Source organism: Cydia pomonella, chromosome 14 (assembly GCF_033807575.1).
Source record: "Cydia pomonella isolate Wapato2018A chromosome 14, ilCydPomo1, whole genome shotgun sequence".
In the NCBI taxonomy this organism is placed as follows: Eukaryota; Metazoa; Arthropoda; class Insecta; order Lepidoptera; family Tortricidae; genus Cydia; species Cydia pomonella.
The window spans coordinates 5,610,686-5,622,425 of NC_084716.1; the positions used below are offsets into that span (position 1 = coordinate 5,610,686).

Consider the following 11,740-nt stretch of genomic DNA (forward strand, 5'->3'; position numbering starts at 1 on the left):
GATATTTTGACGTGATACCGTTTATACTGATTACAAATAGGATACTATTATAGTGTGTGGCCCGAAACCGGGGCGTAAATTTTTTATGGAGATTCTTTAGATCATTTCTAGTAACTATCACCAGAATCTAATATTCCAAAGTCCATAATTTAGGAGAAAACAGCCTACAAAATTAAAAATCGTAGGTAATGTATTTTGCCGTCGCGATATCGTTGGCTGGTCACTTGGTACGAGGTATATCTTGGTACGGGGTGCCATTGACAACGCGCGGATTTTAGATTTAAACTTTTTGTGACATGTACATTAAAGAAGTTCACATGTTTGTTTTTCAAGTTTTTCTTTAGAAACTCTTTTTATATTATGATAGTCTCCTTTTCAAAACGGTTTTAAATGAAAAAAATTTTTTGATTAATTAAGCCAAAGTTAGTTGTCACGGGATTTATTTTCGTTTGATTTCATTTTAATTATGGCTGAACCATTCGATTTACGGGAGTTTGTGGATATGATATTATTGTATGGTGAAACTCGCGGTAATGCATTACGTGCCCTAGAGTTATACCGTGAACGATTTCCAAACAGAAGGCATCCGAGTAATGGTCGCGTGATTACAAATGCAATACAACGCTTACGTCCTCTTGTCCCTGGACAGCATTACGAGGTCGACCAACCTCAAAATGTCAGTCCGCAATTAGAAAGAAAAATTATTAGATATTTTTTAATACAGTTGCACAAAAAGTGGTACTTATTGTGGCTGCGTAGCGTGCGAGAAGCTCAATTTCTCGAACTAGTGCTTTTTACTTTTTAGTTCCAAACTATACTTTCGAAACGCAGTAATTTTATATTAGATTTTTTACTTGGAAATTATGAAATTAAAAAACGCTTACGAATACTAGGAGTATTTATTTAAAGTATTCATTAATATATAAATGACGAAAAAATATTAAGAATTTGCATTTTATAGCCTACTCTGTCTTAGGTATCTATGTATGAAATATTTACTTTCCTAAAAATCGTTCTTTGATTTGGCTGAATGATACAAGCATAGGTATGCCTAGAAAAAAAAGTTTAAAAGCAAATCAGCCCGCCCTTTTGAAATAACTTCTAATTATTTAAACACATTAACGCATATAAATATATAATTTGGTACGAGAAGTTATAAAAAAATATTGAAAATGAGTGATTCAGACATTGATATGACACCACCAGACATTCGTGCTAGAGCAGCAATTGCCAATGACTGTGTTATTCCAGAAAAATCTAAAAACCAATATAATGCCGTCTATGTAAAATTTATCGAGTGGAAAACCTTACATAACGCAAAGTCTTTTTCAGAGACTGTTTTGATGGCCTATTTTCAAGAGCTGTCTGAAACCTATCGGCCATCAACATTATGGTCAAAATATTCTATGTTGAAAGCTGTTATAAAGTTAAAACATGACATAGATATAAAAACTTACACCAGATTGACTGCTTTCTTAAAAAGGCAAAGTGCAGGATTTCAGAGTAAAAAATCGAAGGTACTAACAGCTGAACAAATTGAGACGTTTATTAATGAAGCTCCAGATCAGCAACATCTAGCTACAAAGGTATAAACTTAAATATAAATCTAATAAAATATGTACACAATTTAAGTAAATTAACTCTAAAAATAAAGTAGGAAGTTAAAAAAAATAGAATGAAATAAACAATTGTCTTACAATATATAATAAATATGTAACTTTGTTCATAGGTTGCTCTTATATTTGGAGTCTGTGGCGCATGCAGACGCGAAGAGCTCACAAATGTATCAGTAAAAGATATAGAAACACATGGGGACATACTTCTTGTCAAAATACCAAATACAAAAAATAAATTCCTAGGTCCTTCACTATTGACGGCCCATTTGCAGAAATAGTCAAGAAATATCAGAGTCTGCGGTCTTCTAAGGGCAAAAGTGACCGTTTCTTTCAGAATTTTCAAAGAGGAAGGTGCACTGCCCAGGTAATAGGCTTAAACAAGTTTGGGAATATGCCGAGATATCGCTCAGTACTTAAATTTGCCTGATGCAAATCTTTACACTGGACATGCATTTAGGAGAACCTCTGCTACATTACTTGCCGACTCAGGAGCTGACATAACAACTTTGAAGAGGCATGGAGGTTGGCGGTCAAGTAATGTAGCAGAAGGATACATAGAAAACTCCGTTGATAACAAATTAAAAATTGGAAAACAAATTGCAAAATCAATTAATGTAAAGCCGCAAGAGCCCACAGAATTTTCTTCATCCACATTCCAATCTGGTCTTAATGTACCTGTTAATACTGAACCTCAACCAGGACCGTCACATGCTAACAACTCTTTGGTTACACCCAGCCCTGTTAACCAACCAGGACCGTCACGTGCCAACAACACTTGGATTACACATAGCCCCTCTAACTTTGACCCACAGGAATTATCACAACAGCAGGAACCTGAAAATACACCATGCCTGACTAGTCAGACACTTAATTTACATGGAAGAACTCACAACATAACTATGAACTGCACTAATTGTACCATTAACTATAATTATTACTGAAAATAAAATATTTCTGATATCAACCTTGTTAATACAAATATATATTTTTTTAATTCTCATTTAATCACAAAAGCAAGTAATTCTTCTTAGACCTCATTTGATATAGTTCTCTTTTCATAATGTTAAACATAATCATCATTTCTTCTAAACATGGTCATCAACGTGGCACTTGAGCAGCAGTTGTATATACATAGTAATTGACTGGTTGACTTCCTAGGAGCCGCTTTGAGTGAATATTATCCTTCCGCCAATTTGTCAGGGACCTGCAAAATTAAAAATCAAACGAACTTACCAAGTGAAGTTCGATGATAATTATGTGAACAGCTTCATTCGACGCGATTTATTAGTGTTTACATATTGTAGTAGCATTACCAAGCACTAACCTTGCACGGTTTGTTTAAAGTTTTTTTTTTTTTTTTTTTTAACTGGCAACAGTCGTTGTCCCCACCACCAACCCAACATGGCACTGGTGCAGTCCGCCATTCCTCATTTTGTTTATAGCAATTTGTTTCATATTTATAGGGTAGGGTTTTTTTTTAAATGTATTTGGGAGGGTATGCATAAATCGCGTCGAATGAAGCTGTTCACATAATTATCATCGAACTTCACTTGGTAAGTTCGTTTGATTTTTAATTATGTTTCACAGCTTCATTCTTTGCGATTTATTAGTGTTTACATATTGTAGGATGTTCAGAGACAAATTAATAAATATGAAACAAAAGAGTTAAAAAATAATAATCAGTAAGGTATGTATTTATTATTCAATTTATTGAAACCATTAACATCGTAACAAGTACTTTATTTATTTATTATAATCAATGACATATTTATTCTTATACTTAATTATTATTACAGGTTATTTGACGACAGAACAGACATCGCAAATTGATTGGGATCAACAATAATCTCTTTGTTGTAATATTTTGCGAATACCGAGGAGGAATCAGTCCAGCCTGCAGTTTTCCTAATTAAATCTAAGGAGACTCCAAGTCTATTAGCCGAAGTAGTAGCAGCGTGCCTTGTGCTATGGGCACTAAATATGGAGGTGTCTATTCCAGAGAAGCTAAGAGTGTTTTTTATCCAGTGACTGAGTGTTTGTGGTGATAACTTATTATGTCGCCGCCTATGACTAATGAATAAATAATCGTGTTCTTTACGAAGTGTTGTTGTTTTATTGATATACGCTTCAAGACACCTTGCTGGACAAATCTCTGGACGTGTGTCAAAATACGGTAAACGTAAAATAGGCTGGTAGGCGTTTGGCTTTGTTGTTTTTATAGAATCCGGGATGTGTATTGTTATATCGACAGGAGCGTTGACCTTGATATTACTTAGTTTTATTAAAGAGAGGGTTTGCACACGATGTGCTGTTACTAAGGCTAATAAAGTTAGAGATTTTTTACCCAGGACTTCTAAACTTAGAGTTTCATTAGGCCATTTGTGTGACAAGTAATTTAAGACAATATTAGGGTCCCATGTTACATCGTATCTGGGTTTAGAAGGTCTAAGCTTAAAAACACCTTTCATAAAACGTTTTATTATTTCATGATTAACAATTTCACCTAATATTAACGACAAAGCAGATTTGTAGCTGTTAATCGTACCATATTGTGCCCCGGCATCAAACACCTCTGTTAAGAAATCAACAATTTGAGGAACAGATGGATTTGTATAATCAACCGTTTTATTATTACAATAGGATATCCACTTTTTAATACATCCGTCATATTGTTTATATGTAGAATCTGATAGGGAGGCTAACATTATTTTTATGCATCCAATCGATAGGGACTTTTTCAGTAATGCTTGCCTGAAAGCTTCGCGGCAACCAATTTGAGGGTCTTGTATAGGTTGTGGCTCGTCCTGAAAGGAGATATTAATAATTTAGCATTAGGCTCGAAAGTGATACATTCAGAAACAGTTAGTTTTTTAAATAACGGAAACCATGGTTGCATCGGCCAATATGGTACAACTACTATGCCCTCAGCTTTATCAGTTATTATTTTTTGCATTGTTTTAGCTAGTAACGCGAATGGTGGAAATGCGTAAAAATATTTATTTTTCCAAGAGATCGTAAATGCATCTATAGCCCAGGCATTGGGATCATTTTTCCACGTTACATAAATAGGGCATTTAGCGTTGTGACGACTAGCAAACAAATCAACCTCCGGGTACCCGTAATTTGATGTTATTTCGTTGAATGCATAATCATTTAATTCCCATTCAATATCTTTAAACTTTTTACGTGACAGTGAATCTGCTTCATAATTCTCGTTTGACTTAATGTAAGATGCAAAAATAAATATTTTACGACATTCGCACCATTCCCAAATTTCTCTGGCAATCTTATTTAAATGTCTAAACTGAATGCTGCCCATTCTATTAATGCAGGAAATCGCAGTAACGTTATCAATGCGTAAAAGAATTCTACAGTCATTTAGGTTCTTTGCAAAACTTTTAAGTGCAAAGAAAGCAGCCTTGATTTCTAGCTCATTAATGTGTAAATTAATTTCATCATCTTTCCAATGGCCGTAGGTTTTATTATGATCACAATAGGCACCCCAGCCAGTCGTAGACGCATCTGAAAATATTTCTAATTTATATTCTTCTACGCACAGAGGAGTATAACCCTGGTCTATGTTATTGAGCCACCAAAACATGTCATTTTTTAATGCTGTGGGTATTCGTACACTTTGCTCGTAACTAGGATTATTTAATAAACATGAATACTTGAAATATTCAAATTCCTTGGTGTAAAGCCACGAATATTGAATTGCTGGACATGCCGACACTAAAAGACCTAGAAAACTTGCAAATTCACGTAGTGTACACCTATGGATATTTAACAAAGCTTGTAACTTTTCTTTAATCTTTATTCTTTTAGTGTCAGGAAGTTTCATAATCATGTTTTGGGAGTCAAAGACAAAACCTAGGAATTTGCATTCCATTTTTGGGACCAAACAACTTTTATCGAAGTTTAGTAAGAAACCAAGCCTTTCTAAAGTGTTTTTGGTTATGTTAACATTAGTTTTACATTCAGAGTATGAAGAACCAATTAGGAAAATGTCATCCAAATATATGACTGATAGCAAACCTTGTGATCTTAAATATTCCATTACGGGTTTCATTAATTTAGTAAACACATACGGACTAGAGCTTAAACCGAACGCTAAGGAATTAAATTCATATAAAATATTGTCATACACAAACCGCAAATACTTTCGATGGGATTCATGAACGGGTAGTAAAAAGTATGCATCCTTTAAATCTACACATGCCATGTAACAGTAATTGGTAATGAATTTAGAGGCAGTACGGTAATCCTCCATTTTAAAATGTTTAGTATCTACGAATTTATTTAAACATTTTAAATTTAGTATGAAGCGTTTGTCGCCATTCGGTTTAGGCACCAGAAAGACTGTGGATATGAATTCGTCATCAACGTGATCACACTTTTAAATCGCGTTGATCTCTAGTAATGATTTTATTGACTTAAGAAAGTCCTGATGCTCTTGGTCAGTTTTAGGGTAGACACGGGGGGTATCGGGGCGATGAGGCGTGGAAGTAAAGGGTATTAAATAACCTTTGAGCCAAGACAAAATGACTGGATCATCAGTTATTTTAGTCCATTCATTATAATAATACCGAAGTCTACCAGCGTACCGTACCTCGTAGTCTATCTCCGATAGTGGGTGGTGCGTCGCGGTGGCGGCGAGCGGGCTCGATTCGGCGCCGGCGCCCGGCGATTGTACGAGTAGCTGCTCGCGCTGGGCTGGTAGCGCTGAGGTGCGCGAGGTGCGCGAGCTGTACGCGCCGTGCTGGCGCCTGGCTTGTGGTCCGTCCTGCGATACGGCTTGAAGTTTAAATGACCTTTGTTTGCAATAAAATTATTTTTGTTAAAAACTGACTTTTGTTGTTGTTTTAATGACTCCCCGGTTTTTTGGATGCTTTTGGCTACTTTTAATTTCTCGCTCACGTTTTCGCCAAACAAAAATTGATCTCTCTCTGCTTCAACCAACGTTTCTTTAAGAGCGGCATCTGTTGCGGTTAAGACAAAGTGGCGTCTCGTCGCTGTTTCGCTGTGATGACTATCGCACAAAATTCGACATGCGTCACTCAGGGGCTTAAGAAGTTTTTGCTTATTATTCTCTCCTGAAATTATTAATTCTGTAAGAGAGGCCAGGGCAGCAAGGGCCACGCCCACTTGATTTTGCTTTTGCATAATACAGAAGTCACGTTTTACCGAGCCGTCTGACAAAGCAGCCTTTGCTTCGGGGTTTAGTTTGGGGGCTAAAAGCATGTCACAGTTTTTAGGGATCACATACTGTTTTAACAGTTTTTCTTTCGTTTCTTTATCTAAACCCTTCAAAAGTATCTCTTGCCATCAGTTGGCAATGTCTTTGTGCATAGGTGGCCCAAATGGATGGTCACTTTTTGGGGCGTCACCCAGTAGTGACAAAATCTCGTCGTCGAGTTGTTGTTCTTCTGGATTAGGTACTTCGGTCTCGGTGTCAGTTTGAGCTGGCGTCGACTGCTCCGGGGGTGACGGCATGTCCTGCGGCGAGCGCGGCGACGGCGGTGAGACGGCACGTGGCGGCGTGACACGAAGCGAGTTTGGCGAGTGGACCATGGCCACTGCAGTTACTTTGCGTGCCGCAACTTGATTTGCGTCGTCTGGAATAATGAAAAGGTTTTAATATTTTTAGTGACAGTACCTGCCCTGCTAGCAGTGACGTATCACATAAATGTGACGAAGACAACCCGGTTTGGTTGCTCGCATCACTAATCCATTTTAATTATGTAGCATGATGATAGTTGTTTTTTAGCAATACGCATCCGCAGAAGTCATAGCTTACCGTCTGATTCTGCAGATGAATCTGATGATGAGTATATAATTCGACGCCTAGCGGGTTTTCTCGCCAATTTATTTTCCAATTTTTGTATTTTTCTTCGTATCTCGTCGTCTCGGAGCTCTTCTTTCCTCTTGCCCATGTTGAAAGATTTCGTTGCGGCGGACTTGGGACGCGTGCGAAGGCTTGAGCACGGAAATACAGAAATGAGGAATGGCGGACTGCACCAGTGCCATGTTGGGTTGGTGGTGGGGACAACGACTGTTGCCAGTTAAAAAAAAAAAAAAAACTTTAAACAAACCGTGCAAGGTTAGTGCTTGGTAATGCTACTACAATATGTAAACACTAATAAATCGCAAAGAATGAAGCTGTGAAACATAATGTTAATAATTTAGTAACATTTATAGATTTCACCAGCTTCTTGTTCAAAAAATAACCTTAAACATAACTAATAATGTGATTTAATGTTTCTTTTACCTCTAATTATCCTTGAAAGTCTTCAAATATTCAAACAATTCATGATATTTTAGTTGTAAACGTGTCCTTGGTCACATGTCGCAGATCACAAATTTGGCACTAAAACTCTTGTTGCATGATCTGTTTCTGTTTGTTGATACTGTAATGTCTTGTACTTCTGTTTTGATAATGTTAAAGGTTCTAATTAATGTCGTTTCAGTATTATAATTAATTATCTGCATTCAATTTAGTTTCTCAACTCGAGGCCGATGGCGCTGATTCCAATAGTACGTTGTCACTGTCAGTGTCATTTGTAAAGTATGGGTTCGTTCAAAAATAACTTCGAAGCAAGCATATTTTATCGCAATGATATATTAATTTATTATTTTTTCGCAACTATATTAAAAAACGTCGTTTACAACTAGTGTGAAATAGAATGTCTTTTCACACTAGTTGTAAAATGTACTATTAGACAGCATTCTACTTCCAGTACAAGAAAAGCTGATAGAACCTTTGGAGTCAATAACCGCACCATAAATAAAGTAATGAGAAGAAGGGAGCGACATCCTTTTAAGTTTTTAAAGGTCCATGGTCTTTTACCAAGAGATTTACCTATTCGCACTGAGTTTTGTAGATGGTTTCTAAACATGCATCAGGAAGATAACAATTTTTTGCATCATATCATCTGGTCTGATGAGGCCACATTTACTCGAAATGGAATGTGGAATAGGAGAAATATGCACTATTATTCTACAATCGGAAATAATCCACATGTCATGAGAGAATTGGCTCACCAATATCGTTTCTCCCTGAATGTATGGGCAGGAATCCATAATAATACAATAATTGGACCAATTTTTATTGACGGTGCACTTAACGGCAATAAATTTATAGAACTTATTTATGGGCCATTAACGGAATATTGTTTGAATTTACCAGTAGATGTCCGTGATGATACTTGGTTTCAGCTTGACGGCGCACCAGCACATTCTGCCATACGGGTACGTGAAAAACTGAATTACATTTTCGGAAATAAATGGATGGGCAACTTTGGCCCACGCCGATGGCCCTCTAGGTCACCTGACCTCACACCTCTTGATTTCTTCTTATGGGGAGCTGTTAAGAATTATGTTTATGCAGTAGAGAACGATACAGTAGACATCCTCAGAAACAGAATAATCAAGGCTTTTCACATGTTGCAACACAACGTGGATGTCGGAACCGTTCACAATAAAATCATAAGGCGTTACGCTACTTGCGAACAGCGGGGCGGTAGACATATTAAAATTTACGTATTTAGAGATGCGACATGTTTTCTTCTTCGTATCTGTATTTATTTTGTTATTTGTACATTAAATAAACTATTATTGACTAGCAAAGTGGCTTATTTTATCTTGAGTGCAAAATAAAAACTTCAGAAACTGATAATAACTATTTAAGTGCTGATAGGGACCGTGCGCGTTGGAGGGTCTGCCATCTTGTGGTCTGAATCGGAACCATAAACAGGCACATTTACACGTCAAGTGTTTTCTTGTGCATAGTAGTGTAGCAACACATATTATGTATGTTTAAATCGTTTTTGTTGTCAATGTTAGTTGCCTGCGCGCCGCGCTTCCGCGCCGCGCGTTGTACCCAAAAGTAACGGTCCAATCTTCGGGCGCATTCGTGCGCGCTCGGTTTTCCTAGCCAACTCAGTCATATCCGATACTTGACGCCGGGAGGCTGCGCGCAGGCCGATCGCTCTCGCTTGCATTTTAATTACGTTTTATGTGTACTTTTCTGTATTTCTTCTTCTACGGTGTTCTGTGCTATTTTCTTTCTTCCGTACTGTACTGACTATCTCCTGTGGACTGTGTTTAACCTATAATAAACTTTATAAATGTTAAACTACAGCATATTATTTAATAGCCCCATAGCTACAAATTTGGTGACTTTCCGACGTTAGAACTGAGTGCAGTGCAGTGTTATAGTATCTGTGTGAACTTTGATCGCTATAATAAAGTGCGGAATAAGTTATCATGCCAACGACGGCAAGTGATACTAATACTACGTCTACTCCACCGGTTGTTAGTTTGCCGAGGACATTGGATTCGACCGTTAGTGCAGTTGGCGTTAAAGTTCCGCCATTTTGGGCCGAGGAACCGGCTTTGTGGTTTGCCCAGTTGGAGGGACAGTTTAGTTTGGCGAATATTGTGTCCGACTCGACTAAGTTTTATCATGTCGTCAGCAACCTCGAGCATAAATATGCAGCGGAGGTCAAGGACATAATTACCAAGCCGCCGGCGACGGAAAAATACGACAAACTAAAATCTGAGCTAGTTTACCGATTGTCCGTGTCCAAGGACAAGCGAGTGGAGGAGTTGGTGTCTCAAGCTGAACTGGGTAATCGTAAGCCCTCGCAGTTTTTACGACACCTACGTGACCTGGCCGGTACCGACTTATCGGACGACTTTTTGCGCAGCATATGGGCTAAACGTTTACCGCCGCATGTGCAAACCGTTATTGCTACGATGTCAGATGCCAGTTTGGACAAGGTTGCCGCGCTAGCCGACCGAGTGAATGACATTGTGGTACACACACCTCACGTTGCGGAAGCTTCTGGGTCAGCTGTTCCTGTTCCCGTGCCGTCATCTGCACCGAGCCCTATGGAGGAACGTCTCAACCGCCGTATAGATGACCTTGTGCGACAAGTAGCTGCCTTAACGACTGGAAATTCCCGTGGGCGAGCTACATCGCGCTCGCGCTCCAGGGGACGTCTCAGCTCTCGCTCAAGGAGTCGCGCGGGGGACAACGGCAGATGCTGGTACCATGACAGATTCGGTCCCCGTGCAACTAAGTGTCGCGCGCCGTGCAGCTGGACCGAGGGAAATGCCAGCGGCGGTCACTAATGACGACGAGTGATTGCCAGGTTTCCCCAGGTCGTCTCTTCGTCACCGATAAGAACACTAAACTGACATTTTTAGTAGATAGTGGTTCTGATCTTTGTGTTTTTCCTTTTACTTCTGTAAATCCTCAGTACCGCACTAAAGATAAATACCAATTGTTTGCTGCTAATGGTACCCCTATACCTACTTATGGCTCAATTAGTCTTACGCTTGATTTTGGCTTACGCCGTGCTTTTCATTGGCGTTTTATTTTGGCCGAAGTGACAAAGCCTATTATCGGCGTAGATTTTTTAGCTTTCTATAATCTGGTAATAGATGTAAGGCATAAACGGCTTATAGATTATTGTACTCTGCTTACTGCTCGTGCTTATTCAGCCTCTTCTTGCTCTGTGAGCAGCATTAAGTCGATTGCAGGTACAACGGCGTATCACGAAATACTGCAGCAGTTTCCTGAAATTACGAGACCTGTGGGTGACCCGACGGAGCGAACCGTGAAGCACAATACGGTTCACTATATCCGTACCACCCCTGGTCCGCCGGTGTACTGTCGTCCTAGACGGTTGGACGCAGAGCGGCTCAAAATAGCCAAGCAGGAGTTCGACGATATGGTGCGTACAGGTATAGCACGTCGCTCCGATAGCCCCTGGTCGTCGCCTCTTCACATGGTCCCCAAAAAGAACAACGGCTGGCGGCCTTGCGGCGACTATCGCGCATTGAACGCCCGCACCATACCAGATAGGTATCCTGTTAGGCATCTTGCCGATTTCTCGCACAACTTACACGGCTGTCAGATTTTTAGCACATTGGACCTGGTTCGTGCCTACAACCAGATTCCGGTGTTTAAGGATGACATTGCTAAAATAGCCATCACGACGCCGTTTGGGTTGTTCGAGTTCAGCTTTATGGGGTTCGGGTTACGCAATGCCGCGCAGACTTTCCAGCGGTTCATTGACGAGATCCTCGGTGACCTGGAATTCTGCTTCCCGTATTTA

The 11,740-nt window shown here is 39.2% G+C and overlaps 1 pseudogene; it reads right to left on the bottom strand.

Moving 5' to 3' along the window:
* Positions 1-4,213: 4,213 nt before the first annotated feature.
* LOC133525345 (uncharacterized) lies at positions 4,214-7,549 on the bottom strand (annotated as a pseudogene).
* Positions 7,550-11,740: the final 4,191 nt, after the last annotated feature.